We start from the raw sequence: 15,789 nt of genomic DNA on the forward strand, positions 1-15,789 counted from the left end.
TGCCTAGAACCGTTGTAGTAAACCCAACTCAAAGTATATCAGTTCTGCTAACTCCCGATGCCTAGAACCGTTGTAGTGAACCCAACTCAAAGTATATCAGTTCTGCTAACTCCCGATGCCTAGAACCGTTGTAGTAAACCCAACTCAAAGTATATCAGTTCTGCTAACTCCCGATGCCTAGAACCGTTGTAGTGAACCCAACTCAAAGTATATCAGTTCTGCTAACTCCCAATGCCTAGAACCGTTGTAGTCAACCCAACTCAAAGTATATCAGTTCTGCTAACTCCTGTTGCCTAGAACCGTTGTAGTAAACCCAACTCAAAGTATATCAGTTCTGCTAACTCCTGTTGCCTAGAACCGTTGTAGTAAACCCAACTCAAAGTATATCATTTCTGCTAACTCCTGTTGCCTAGAACCGTTGTAGTGAACCCAACTCAAAGTATATCAGTTCTGCTAACTCCCAATGCCTAGAACCGTTGTAGTAAACCCAACTCAAAGTATATCAGTTCTGCTAACTCCTGTTGCCTAGAACCGTTGTAGTGAACCCAACTCAAAGTATATCAGTTCTGCTAACTCCCGATGCCTAGAACCGTTGTAGTCAACCCAACTCAAAGTATATCAGTTCTGCTAACTCCTGTTGCCTAGAACCGTTGTAGTAAACCCAACTCAAAGTATATCAGTTCTGCTAACTCCTGTTGCCTAGAACCGTTGTAGTCAACCCAACTCAAAGTATATCAGTTCTGCTAACTCCTGTTGCCTAGAACCGTTGTAGTGAACCCAACTCAAAGTATATCAGTTCTGCTAACTCCCAATGCCTAGAACCGTTGTAGTAAACCCAACTCAAAGTATATCAGTTCTGCTAACTCCTGTTGCCTAGAACCGTTGTAGTGAACCCAACTCAAAGTATATCAGTTCTGCTAACTCCCGATGCCTAGAACCGTTGTAGTCAACCCAACTCAAAGTATATCAGTTCTGCTAACTCCTGTTGCCTAGAACCGTTGTAGTAAACCCAACTCAAAGTATATCAGTTCTGCTAACTCCTGTTGCCTAGAACCGTTGTAGTCAACCCAACTCAAAGTATATCAGTTCTGCTAACTCCTGTTGCCTAGAACCGTTGTAGTCAACCCAACTCAAAGTATATCAGTTCTGCTAACTCCTGTTGCCTAGAACCGTTGTAGTAAACCCAACTCAAAGTATATCAGTTCTGCTAACTCCTGTTGCCTAGAACCGTTGTAGTAAACCCAACTCAAAGTATATCAGTTTTGCTAACTCCTGTTGCCTAGAACCGTTGTAGTAAACCCAACTCAAAGTATATCAGTTCTGCTAACTCCCGATGCCTAGAACCGTTGTAGTCAACCCAACTCAAAGTATATCAGTTCTGCTAACTCCTGTTGCCTAGAACCGTTGTAGTGAACCCAACTCAAAGTATATCAGTTCTGCTAACTCCTGTTGCCTAGAACCGTTGTAGTGAACCCAACTCAAAGTATATCAGTTCTGCTAACTCCTGTTGCCTAGAACCGTTGTAGTCAACCCAACTCAAAGTATATCAGTTCTGCTAACTCCTGTTGCCTAGAACCGTTGTAGTGAACCCAACTCAAAGTATATCAGTTCTGCTAACTCCTGTTGCCTAGAACCGTTGTAGTCAACCCAACTCAAAGTATATCAGTTCTGCTAACTCCTGTTGCCTAGAACCGTTGTAGTGAACCCAACTCAAAGTATATCAGTTCTGCTAACTCCTGTTGCCTAGAACCGTTGTAGTAAACCCAACTCAAAGTATATCAGTATTCAAAACTTAAAGTGACATCATCTTTAGAAGTTGTACATACTTAACTGTTTTATGTTTTATTCACTATTTTCCAATAAATTAATTTTTCCATTCAATAAGTATTCTGAATTAAAATGATTGAACTAACTTGAACATGAATATGTGTTGTAGTGAACATAAATAAATGCAGGTTCCATCTATTAAATTTTTTAAAAACTTCATTATTCATTTTTGTCAAGTTTAAGTAGTAAAGTGGTTCAGATGAGTCATTTTCAGTGGTCGTGTCTTAATGTTTAATAATGTTTTATGCGTTTGATGATTTGTCATTTTAACCCACCGTAACAGTCATTGTTGAACACCGAGCTCATTCCTCTAGTAGTAACCAGTCATTGTTGAACACAGAGCTCATTCCTCTAGTAGTAACCAGTCATTGTTGAACACAGAGCTCATTCCTCTAGTAGTAACCAGTCATTGTTGAACACCGAGCTCATTCCTCTAGTAGTAACCAGTCATTGTTGAACACCGAGCTCATTCCTCTAGTAGTAACTGAAGGTAGAGCTGTAAACCAGTCATTGTTGAACACCGAGCTCATTCCTCTAGTAGTAACCAGTCATTGTTGAACACAGAGCTCATTCCTCTAGTAGTAACCAGTCATTGTTGAACACCGAGCTCATTCCTCTAGTAGTAACCAGTCATTGTTGAACACCGAGCTCATTCCTCTAGTAGTAACCAGTCATTGTTGAACACAGAGCTCATTCCTCTAGTAGTAACCAGTCATTGTTGAACACCGAGCTCATTCCTCTAGTAGTAACCAGTCATTGTTGAACACCGAGCTCATTCCTCTAGTAGTAACCAGTCATTGTTGAACACAGAGCTCATTCCTCTAGTAGTAACCAGTCATTGTTGAACACCGAGCTCATTCCTCTAGTAGTAACCAGTCATTGTTGAACACAGAGCTCATTCCTCTAGTAGTAACCAGTCATTGTTGAACACCGAGCTCATTCCTCTAGTAGTAACCAGTCATTGTTGAACATCGAGCTCATTCCTCTAGTAGTAACCAGTCATTGTTGAACACCGAGCTCATTCCTCTAGTAGTAACCAGTCATTGTTGAACACCGAGCTCATTCCTCTAGTAGTAACCAGTCATTGTTGAACACCGAGCTCATTCCTCTAGTAGTAACCAGTCATTGTTGAACACCGAGCTCATTCCTCTAGTAGTAACCAGTCATTGTTGAACACAGAGCTCATTCCTCTAGTAGTAACCAGTCATTGTTGAACACCGAGCTCATTCCTCTAGTAGTAACCAGTCATTGTTGAACACCGAGCTCATTCCTCTAGTAGTAACCAGTCATTGTTGAACACCGAGCTCATTCCTCTAGTAGTAACCAGTCATTGTTGAACACCGAGCTCATTCCTCTAGTAGTAACCAGTCATTGTTGAACACCGAGCTCATTCCTCTAGTAGTAACCAGTCATTGTTGAACACAGAGCTCATTCCTCTAGTAGTAACCAGTCATTGTTGAACACCGAGCTCATTCCTCTAGTAGTAACCAGTCATTGTTGAACACAGAGCTCATTCCTCTAGTAGTAACCAGTCATTGTTGAACACAGAGCTCATTCCTCTAGTAGTAACCAGTCATTGTTGAACACAGAGCTCATTCCTCTAGTAGTAACCAGTCATTGTTGAACACAGAGCTCATTCCTCTAGTAGTAACTGGAGGTAGAGCTGTAAACCAGTCATTGTTGAACACAGAGCTCATTCCTCTAGTAGTAACCAGTCATTGTTGAACACAGTGCTCATTCATCTAGTAGTAACTGGAGGTAGAGATGTAAACCAGTCATTGTTGAACACAGTGCTCATTCCTCTAGTAGTGACTGGAGGTAGAGATGTAACCAGTCATTGTTGAACACAGAGCTCATTCCTCTAGCAGTAACCAGTCATTGTTGAACACAGAGCTCATTCCTCTAGCAGTAACTGGAGGTTGAGATGTAACCAGTCATTGTTGAACACAGAGCTCATTCCTCTAGTAGTAACCAGTCATTGTTGAACACAGTGCTCATTCCTCTAGTAGTAACCAGTCATTGTTGAACACAGAGCTCATTCCTCTAGCAGTAACTGGAGGTAGAGATGTAACCAGTCATTGTTGAACACAGAGCTCATTCCTCTAGTAGTAACCAGTCATTGTTGAACACAGAGCTCATTCCTCTAGTAGTAACCAGTCATTGTTGAACACAGAGCTCATTCCTCTAGTAGTAACCAGTCATTGTTGAACACAGTGCTCATTCCTCTAGTAGTAACTGAAGGTAGAGATGTAACCAGTACAGGAAGCTGCATTGTACAGTGAAGAGGCGACTCCGGGATGCTGGCCTTCTAGACAGAGTTCCTCTCCATCTTAATTAATCTTGTGTTTTTATTGGCCAGTCTGAGATATGGCTTTGTCTTTGCAACTCTGCCTAGAAGGCCAGCATCCCGGAGTCGCCTCTTCACTGTTGACGTTGAGACTGGTGTTTTGCGGCTACTATTTAATGAAGCTGCCAGTTGAGGACTTGTGAGGTGTCTGTTTCTCAAACTAGACCCTCTATTGTACTTGTCCTCTTGCTTAGTTATGCACCGGGGCCTCCCACGCCTCTTTCTATTCTGTTTAGAGACAGTTTCCGCTGTTCTCTGAAAGGAGTAGTACACAGCATTGTCTTCAGCAAAGTCTTCAGTTTCTTGGAAATTTCTTGCAACAACAAGAATAGATCAAGAATAGACTGATGAGTTTCAGAAGAAGGTTCTTTGTTTCTGGCCATTTGGAGCCTGTAATCGAACCCACAAATGCTGATGCTCCAGATACTCAACTAGTCTAAAGAAGGTCCGTTTTATTGCTTCTTTAATCAGAACAACTGTTTTCAGCTGTGCGAACATAATTGCAACTGGGTTTTGTAATGATCAATTCGCCTTTTAAAATTATAAACTTGGATTAGCTAGCACAACATGCCATTGGAACACAGGAGTGATGGTTGCTGATAATGGGCCTCTGTATGTCTTTGTAGATATTCCATAAAAAATCTGCCATTTCCAGCTACAATAGTCATTTACAACATTAACAATGTCTACACTGTATTTCTTATCAATTTGATGTTATTTTAATGGACAATTGATTTTCTTAGTGACCCCAAACTTTTGAACGGTAGTGTACATATTAGACAACTGTTTTTAGAAATATTATATTTTCTTCATAGTCTGTTACGTAGGACATCCATCTTGAAGCCAATAGTTGATTGTCTGCCTCACCTCAAGGGCACCAAAACACCAGATGGCTAAACGTGCTAGCTGCTAACCACTGTGAAAACAATCAGGTGGCTAAACGTCCTAGCTGCTAACCACTGTGAAAACAATCAGGTGGCTAAACGTGCTAGCTGCTAACCACTGTGAAAACAATCAGGTGGCTAAACGAGCTAGCTGCTAACCACTGTGAAAACAATCAGGTCGCTAAACGTGCTAGCTGCTAACCACTGTGAAAACAATCAGGTGGCTAAACGTGCTAGCTGCTAACCACTGTGAAAACAATTAGGTGGCTAAACGTGCTAGCTGCTAACCACTGTGAAAACAATCAGGTGGCTAAACGTGCTAGCTGCTAACCACGGTGAAAACAATCAGGTGGCTAAACCTGCTAGCTGCTAACCACGGTGAAAACAATCAGGTGGCTAAACGTGCTAGCTGCTAACCACGGTGAAAACAATCAGGTGGCTAAACGTGCTAGCTGCTAACCACTGTGAAAACAATCAGGTGGCTAAACGTGCTAGCTGCTAACCACTGTGAAAACAATCAGGTGGCTAAACGTGCTAGCTGCTAACCACTGTGAAAACAATCAGGTGGCTAAACGTGCTAGCTGCTAACCACTGTGAAAACAATCAGGTGGCTTCTGTAATATTGTTAGCGGTCAGCACAATGTTGAAAGGGGAAACGACAGAGGGGGTCAGGTACTGTAGAGAGGTCAGGGGACAGGCAGCGGTCACAGGAAGTGAGTCTTTACAGCCAAACACCTGCAGTCAGCCTACAGCAGCCGAGTGTGTGTGTGTGTGTGTGTGTGTGTGTGTGTGTGTGTGTGTGTCAAATCATCAAATCCATTTGTATTTGTCACATGCGCCAGATACAACAGGTGTAGGCCTTACAGTGAAATGCTTACTTACAAGCCCTTAACCAACAATGCAGGTTTAAGAAAACCCCCAAAAAAGTAAGAGATAAGACTAACAAATAATTACAGAGCAGCAGTAAATAACAATAGTGAGACTGTATATCGGGGGCACCGGTGTTGAGGTAATATGTACATTTAGGTAAAGTTACTAAAGTGACTATGCATAGATAATGCATTTTCTTCCCTCTGGCTGCACATTTTTACATGCTGATAGAAATGAGGTAAAACTGATTTAAGTTTCTCTGCATTAAATTCGCTGGCCACTAGGAGCCTGGCCTCTGGATGAGCGTTTTCCTGTTTGCTTCAGTTTAGCCCAGCAGCGTCATGGCAACGGGACACACATGTACTGTGGCCATGGAAACATACACAAAACTGAACGACCGACCTCGCTGCCAACGGAACGGACGCCACTGATGCATCCTGTTTCCTCTGAGTGAGCTATGGGCTGTGTCCCAAATGGCACCCATTTCCCTAAATAGTGCACTACTTTAGACCAGAGCCCTATTCACCATATAGTGCACTACTTTTCACCAGAACCCGATGTAGTCGTGCACTACTTTTCACCAGAGCCCTATGTAGTAGTGCACTACACAGGGGATAGGGTGCCCTTTGAGACAAAGGCATGCTCTCTTCCTGTAGCTCCGGCCTTCTGTCATTTCTCGTTTCTCATTGTTGCAACAAAGCAAAAATAAATATAGTTTAGGTTGATTTATTAATGTGCTGCATAGAAGTGCATTAAAACATTAACAAGTAGCATAATAACATAATAACATTAACAAGTAGAATAATAACAGTTATTCTACCTGGAACCAAAAACAGTTTCCACCTGGAACTAAAAAGGGTTCCGCCTGGAACCAAAAAGGGTTCCGCCTGGAACTAAATAGGGTTCCGCCTGGAACCAAAAAGGGTTCCGCCTGGAACCAAAAAGGGTTCCGCCTGGAACTAAATAGGGTTCCGCCTGGAACCAAAAAGGGTTCCGCCTGGAACCAAAAAGGGTTCCGCCTGGAACTAAAAAGGGTTCCACCTGGAACTATAAAGGGTTCCACCTGGAACTAAAAAGGGTTCCACCTGGAACTAAAAAGGGTTCTACCTGGAACTAAAAAGAGTTCCACCTGGAACTAAAAAAGTTTCTCTTATGGGGACAGCCGAAGAATCCTTTTGGAACTCTTTTTTCTAAGACTGTAGCGTAATTAGATCTCTGGTATAAAAAAAAAATCTACATGCAAGTGTTTTTCTTCTGGATAAAGGACCATTTATTTCCTGTGTAACATTTGAAACCACTACCACACACCTGCAGATGTTTCTTTAACTAGATTTTTCTTAACTAGAAATGTAGTAACCTTGCAACTACTCGTAATGAGTCCATCATCAAAAATATGTTTGAGTCACCAATAGGTTTGAGTCACCAGTAGGTTTGAGTAACCAGTAGGTTTGAGTCACCAATAGGTTTGAGTCACCAGTAGGTTTGAGTCACCAAAAGGTTTGAGTAACCAGTAGGTTTGAGTCACCAATAGGTTTGCGTCACCAGTAGGTTTGAGTCACCAGAAGGTTTGAGTCACCAGTAGGTTTCAGTCACCAATATATTTGAGTAACCAGTAGGTTTGAGTCACCAGTAGGTTTGAGTCACCAAAATATTTGAGTAACCAATAGGTTTGCGTCACCAATAGGTTTGAGTCACCAATAGGTTTGAGTCACCAGTAGGTTTGAGTCACCAATAGGTTTGAGTCACCAATAGGTTTGGGTCACCAGTAGGTTTGAGTCACCAGTAGGTTTGAGTCACCAGTAGGTTTGAGTCACCAATAGGTTTGAGTCACCAGTAGGTTTGAGACACAAGTAGGTTTGAGGCACCCATAGGTTTGAGTCACCAATAGGTTTGAGTCACCAGTAGGTTTGAGTCACCAGTAGGTTTGAGTCACCAGTAGGTTTGAGTCACCATTAGGTTTGAGTCACCAGTAGGTTTGAGTCACCATTAGGTTTGAGTCACCAATAGGTTTGAGTCACCAGTAGGTTTGAGGCACCAATAAGTTTGAGTCACCAATAGGTTTGAGTCACCAATAGGTTTGAGTAACCAGTAGGTTTGAGTCACCAGTAGGTTTCAGTCACCAATATATTTGAGTAACCAGAAGGTTTGAGTCACCATTAGGTTTGAGTCACCAATATGTTTGAGTCACCAGTAGGTTTTAGTCACCAATCGGTTTGAGTCACCAATATGTTTGAGTCACCAGTAGGTTTGAGTCACCAATATATTTGAGTAACCAATAGGTTTGAGTCACCAATAGGTTTGAGTCACCAATAGGTTTGAGTCACCAATAGGTTTGAGTCACCAATATATTTGAGTAACCAATAGGTTTGAGTCACCAATAGGTTTGAGTAACCAAGGGAACAAGAAGTAATAGCTAAATAGTAAACTACCACACATCTTTAAGAGGAAACCATTGATTCAATACAATAGACCTGTTGTGGAGGAACATGGCTCACACACATGCACACACATGAATGCACAAACACACACACGCACGCTCGCTCACTCACTCACTCACTCACTCACTCACTCACTCACTCCCTCACTCACTCACTATGTCAGGCCTAACAGTAGATCAGCAATGTCAACTCCTTTCCTGATCAGCTCAATGCCTTCCCCAGGGTAGAGCAGTGTCTCTCCCTTCATATCTAGAGTCTTACACATCAACACTGACAGAGCATTTAAAACCAATAGCACAGCACACTGAAGGCTGCGTCCCTAATAGCACCCTGTTCCCCAAGGGCTCCGGTCAAACCTGTACACTATATAGTAAACAGGGAGTCATTTGGGACACAGCCCAGGTCCATTGAGACACAGCCCAGGTCCATATACTGTAAGCCCTGATAGTATATGTCACAGCACTTCATTGGTGAACGCTAGCTAATGTTGTCTTGTTTCCCTATAGTCTATTCAGCACCATTGAGACATCAGTCAGATTACCTACAGTCTAATCAGCACCATTGAGACGTCAGTCAGATTACCTACAGTCTATTCAGCACCATTGAGACATCAGTCAGATTACCTACAGTCTAATCAGCACCATTGAGACGTCAGTCAGACGACCTACAGTCTAATCAGCACCATTGAGACATCAGTCAGACAACCTACAGTCTAATCAGCACCATTGAGACATCAGTCAGATTACCTACAGTCTAATCAGCACCATTGAGACATCAATCAGATTACCTACAGTCTAATCAGCACCATTGAGACATCAGTCAGATTACCTACAGTCTAATCAGCACCATTGAGACATCAGTCAGATTACCTACAGTCTAATCAGCATCATTGAGACATCAGTCAGATTACCTACAGTCTATTCAGCACCATTGAGACATCAGTCAGATTACCTACAGTCTATTCAGCATCATTGAGACATAAATCAGACGACCTACAGTCTAATCAGCACCATTGAGACATCAGTCAGATTACCTACAGTCTAATCAGCACCATTGAGACATCAGTCAGATTACCTTCAGTCTAATCAGCATCATTGAGACATCAGTCAGATTACCTACAGTCTAATCAGCACCATTGAGACATCAGTCAGACGACCTACAGTCTAATCAGCACCATTGAGACATCAGTCAGATTACCTACAGTCTAATCAGCACCATTGAGACATCAGTCAGATGACCTACAGTCTAATCTGCACCATTGAGACATCAGTCAGATTACCTACAGTCTAATCAGCACCATTGAGACATCAGTCAGATTACCTACAGTCTAATCAGCACCATTGAGACATCAGTCAGATTACCTTCAGTCTAATCAGCATCATTGAGACATCAGTCAGATTACCTACAGTCTAATCAGCACCATTGAGACATCAGTCAGACGACCTACAGTCTAATCAGCACCATTGAGACATCAGTCAGACGACCTACAGTCTAATCAGCACCATTGAGACATCAGTCAGATTACCTACAGTCTAATCAGCACCATTGAGACATCAGTCAGATTACCTACAGTCTAATCAGCACCATTGAGACATCAGTCAGATTACCTTCAGTCTAATCAGCATCATTGAGACATCAGTCAGATTACCTACAGTCTAATCAGCACCATTGAGACATCAGTCAGACGACCTACAGTCTAATCAGCACCATTGAGACATCAGTCAGATTACCTACAGTCTAATCAGCACCATTGAGACATCAGTCAGATTACCTACAGTCTAATCTGCACCATTGAGACATCAGTCAGATTACCTACAGTCTAATCAGCACCATTGAGACATCAGTCAGATTACCTACAGTCTAATCAGCACCATTGAGACATCAGTCAGATTACCTTCAGTCTAATCAGCATCATTGAGACATCAGTCAGATTACCTACAGTCTAATCAGCACCATTGAGACATCAGTCAGACGACCTACAGTCTAATCAGCACCATTGAGACATCAGTCAGACGACCTACAGTCTAATCAGCACCATTGAGACATCAGTCAGATTACCTACAGTCTAATCAGCACCATTGAGACATCAGTCAGATTACCTACAGTCTAATCAGCACCATTGAGACATCAGTCAGATTACCTACAGTCTAATCAGCACCATTGAGACATCAGTCAGATTACCTACAGTCTAATCAGCACCATTGAGACATCAGTCAGACGACCTACAGTCTAATCAGCATCATTGAGACATCAGTCAGACGACCTACAGTCTAATCAGCACCATTGAGACATCAGTCAGATTACCTACAGTCTAATCAGCACCATTGAGACATCAGTCAGACGACCTACAGTCTAATCACCATCATTGAGACATCAGTCAGATTACCTACAGTCTAATCAGCACCATTGAGACATCAGTCAGATTACCTACAGTCTAATCAGCACCATTGAGACATCAGTCAGACGACCTACAGTCTAATCAGCACCATTGAGACATCAGTCAGATTACCTACAGTCTAATCAGCACCATTGAGACATCAGTCAGATTACCTACAGTCTAATCAGCACCATTGAGACATCAGTCAGATTACCTACAGTCTAATCAGCATCATTGAGACATCAGTCAGACGACCTACAGTCTAATCAGCATCATTGAGACATCAGTCAGATTACCTACAGTCTAATCAGCACCATTGAGACATCAGTCAGACGACCTACAGTCTAATCAGCATCATTGAGACATCAGTCAGATTACCTACAGTCTAATCAGCACCATTGAGACATCAGTCAGATTACCTACAGTCTAATCAGCACCATTGAGACATCAGTCAGACGACCTACAGTCTAATCAGCATCATTGAGACATCAGTCAGACGACCTACAGTCTAATCAGCACCATTGAGACATCAGTCAGATTACCTACAGTCTAATCAGCACCATTGAGACATCAGTCAGATTACCTACAGTCTAATCAGCACCATTGAGACATCAGTCAGATTACCTACAGTCTAATCAGCACCATTGAGACATCAGTCAGATTACCTTCAGTCTAATCAGCACCATTGAGACATCAGTCAGATTACCTACAGTCTAATCAGCACCATTGAGACATCAGTCAGATTACCTTCAGTCTAATCAGCACCATTGAGACATCAGTCAGACGACCTACAGTCTAATCAGCACCATTGAGACATCAGTCAGATTACCTACAGTCTAATCAGCACCATTGAGACATCAGTCAGATTACCTACAGTCTAATCAGCACCATTGAGACATCAGTCAGATTACCTACAGTCTAATCAGCACCATTGAGACATCAGTCAGACGACCTACAGTCTAATCAGCACCATTGAGACATCAGTCAGATTACCTACAGTCTAATCAGCACCATTGAGACATCAGTCAGACGACCTACAGTCTAATCACCATCATTGAGACATCAGTCAGATTACCTACAGTCTAATCAGCACCATTGAGACATCAGTCAGATTACCTACAGTCTAATCAGCACCATTGAGACATCAGTCAGACGACCTACAGTCTAATCAGCACCATTGAGACATCAGTCAGATTACCTACAGTCTAATCAGCACCATTGAGACATCAGTCAGATTACCTACAGTCTAATCAGCACCATTGAGACATCAGTCAGATTACCTACAGTCTAATCAGCACCATTGAGACATCAGTCAGACGACCTACAGTCTAATCAGCACCATTGAGACATCAGTCAGATTACCTACAGTCTAATCAGCACCATTGAGACATCAGTCAGATTACCTACAGTCTAATCAGCACCATTGAGACATCAGTCAGATTACCTACAGTCTAATCAGCATCATTGAGACATCAGTCAGATTACCTACAGTCTAATCAGCACCATTGAGACATCAGTCAGACGACCTACAGTCTAATCAGCACCATTGAGACATCAGTCAGATTACCTACAGTCTAATCAGCACCATTGAGACATCAGTCAGATTACCTACAGTCTAATCAGCACCATTGAGACATCAGTCAGACGACCTACAGTCTAATCAGCATCATTGAGACATCAGTCAGACGACCTACAGTCTAATCAGCATCATTGAGACATCAGTCAGATTACCTACAGTCTAATCAGCACCATTGAGACATCAGTCAGACGACCTACAGTCTAATCAGCATCATTGAGACATCAGTCAGATTACCTACAGTCTAATCAGCACCATTGAGACGTCAGTCAGATTACCTACAGTCTAATCAGCACCATTGAGACATCAGTCAGACGACCTACAGTCTAATCAGCATCATTGAGACATCAGTCAGACGACCTACAGTCTAATCAGCACCATTGAGACATCAGTCAGACGACCTACAGTCTAATCAGCACCATTGAGACATCAGTCAGATTACCTACAGTCTAATCAGCACCATTGAGACATCAGTCAGACGACCTACAGTCTAATCACCATCATTGAGACATCAGTCAGATTACCTACAGTCTAATCAGCACCATTGAGACATCAGTCAGATTACCTACAGTCTAATCAGCACCATTGAGACATCAGTCAGACGACCTACAGTCTAATCAGCACCATTGAGACATCAGTCAGATTACCTACAGTCTAATCAGCACCATTGAGACATCAGTCAGATTACCTACAGTCTAATCAGCACCATTGAGACATCAGTCAGATTACCTACAGTCTAATCAGCACCATTGAGACATCAGTCAGATTACCTACAGTCTAATCAGCACCATTGAGACATCAGTCAGATTACCTACAGTCTAATCAGCACCATTGAGACATCAGTCAGATTACCTACAGTCTAATCAGCATCATAGAGACATCAGTCAGATTACCTACAGTCTAATCAGCACCATTGAGACATCAGTCAGACGACCTACAGTCTAATCAGCATCATTGAGACATCAGTCAGACGACCTACAGTCTAATCAGCATCATTGAGACATCAGTCAGATTACCTACAGTCTAATCAGCACCATTGAGACATCAGTCAGATGACCTACAGTCTAATCAGCATCATTGAGACATCAGTCAGATTACCTACAGTCTAATCAGCACCATTGAGACATCAGTCAGATTACCTACAGTCTAATCAGCACCATTGAGACATCAGTCAGACGACCTACAGTCTAATCAGCATCATTGAGACATCAGTCAGACGACCTACAGTCTAATCAGCACCATTGAGACATCAGTCAGATTACCTACAGTCTAATCAGCACCATTGAGACATCAGTCAGATTACCTACAGTCTAATCAGCACCATTGAGACATCAGTCAGATTACCTACAGTCTAATCAGCACCATTGAGACATCAGTCAGATTACCTTCAGTCTAATCAGCACCATTGAGACATCAGTCAGACGACCTACAGTCTAATCAGCACCATTGAGACATCAGTCAGATTACCTACAGTCTAATCAGCACCATTGAGACATCAGTCAGATTACCTACAGTCTAATCAGCACCATTGAGACATCAGTCAGATTACCTACAGTCTAATCAGCACCATTGAGACATCAGTCAGATTACCTACAGTCTAATCAGCACCATTGAGACATCAGTCAGACGACCTACAGTCTAATCAGCATCATTGAGACATCAGTCAGACTACCTACAGTCTAATCAGCACCATTGAGACATCAGTCAGATTACCTACAGTCTAATCAGCACCATTGAGACATCAGTCAGACGACCTACAGTCTAATCACCATCATTGAGACATCAGTCAGATTACCTACAGTCTAATCAGCACCATTGAGACATCAGTCAGATTACCTACAGTCTAATCAGCACCATTGAGACATCAGTCAGACGACCTACAGTCTAATCAGCACCATTGAGACATCAGTCAGATTACCTACAGTCTAATCAGCACCATTGAGACATCAGTCAGATTACCTACAGTCTAATCAGCACCATTGAGACATCAGTCAGATTACCTACAGTCTAATCAGCACCATTGAGACATCAGTCAGACGACCTACAGTCTAATCAGCACCATTGAGACATCAGTCAGATTACCTACAGTCTAATCAGCACCATTGAGACATCAGTCAGATTACCTACAGTCTAATCAGCACCATTGAGACATCAGTCAGATTACCTACAGTCTAATCAGCATCATTGAGACATCAGTCAGATTACCTACAGTCTAATCAGCACCATTGAGACATCAGTCAGACGACCTACAGTCTAATCAGCACCATTGAGACATCAGTCAGATTACCTACAGTCTAATCAGCACCATTGAGACATCAGTCAGATTACCTACAGTCTAATCAGCACCATTGAGACATCAGTCAGACGACCTACAGTCTAATCAGCATCATTGAGACATCAGTCAGACGACCTACAGTCTAATCAGCATCATTGAGACATCAGTCAGATTACCTACAGTCTAATCAGCACCATTGAGACATCAGTCAGACGACCTACAGTCTAATCAGCATCATTGAGACATCAGTCAGATTACCTACAGTCTAATCAGCACCATTGAGACATCAGTCAGATTACCTACAGTCTAATCAGCACCATTGAGACATCAGTCAGACGACCTACAGTCTAATCAGCATCATTGAGACATCAGTCAGACGACCTACAGTCTAATCAGCACCATTGAGACATCAGTCAGACGACCTACAGTCTAATCAGCATCATTGAGACATCAGTCAGATTACCTACAGTCTAATCAGCACCATTGAGACATCAGTCAGATTACCTACAGTCTAATCAGCACCATTGAGACATCAGTCAGATTACCTACAGTCTAATCAGCACCATTGAGACATCAGTCAGATTACCTACAGTCTAATCAGCACCATTGAGACATCAGTCAGATTACCTACAGTCTAATCAGCACCATTGAGACATCAGTCAGATTACCTACAGTCTAATCAGCACCATTGAGACATCAGTCAGATTACCTACAGTCTAATCAGCACCATTGAGACATCAGTCAGATTACCTACAGTCTAATCAGCACCATTGAGACATCAGTCAGATTACCTACAGTCTAATCAGCACCATTGAGACATCAGTCAGATTACCTACAGTCTAATCAGCACCATTGAGACATCAGTCAGATTACCTACAGTCTAATCAGCATCATTGAGGCATCAGTCAGATTACCTACAGTCTAATCAGCACCATTGAGACATCAGTCAGATTACCTACAGTCTAATCAGCACCATTGAGACATCAGTCAGACGACCTACAGTCTAATCAGCACCATTGAGACATCAGTCAGATTACCTACAGTCTAATCAGCACCATTGAGACATCAGTCAGACGACCTACAGTCTAATCAGCATCATTGAGGCATCAGTCAGATTACCTACAGTCTAATCAGCACCATTGAGACATCAGTCAGATTACCTACAGTCTAATCAGCACCATTGAGACATCAGTCA

General features: G+C 42.4%; 1 protein-coding gene across 4 annotated transcripts in view; it reads right to left on the reverse strand.

Moving 5' to 3' along the window:
- The window catches only part of LOC116359648 (non-muscle caldesmon-like), an 85,887-nt gene that overhangs the window by 41,774 nt on the left and 28,324 nt on the right, over positions 1-15,789 (reverse strand). The window lies entirely within an intron of this gene.

Source organism: Oncorhynchus kisutch, unplaced genomic scaffold (assembly GCF_002021735.2).
Source record: "Oncorhynchus kisutch isolate 150728-3 unplaced genomic scaffold, Okis_V2 Okis03b-Okis08b_hom, whole genome shotgun sequence".
Classification (NCBI taxonomy): domain Eukaryota; kingdom Metazoa; phylum Chordata; class Actinopteri; order Salmoniformes; family Salmonidae; genus Oncorhynchus; species Oncorhynchus kisutch.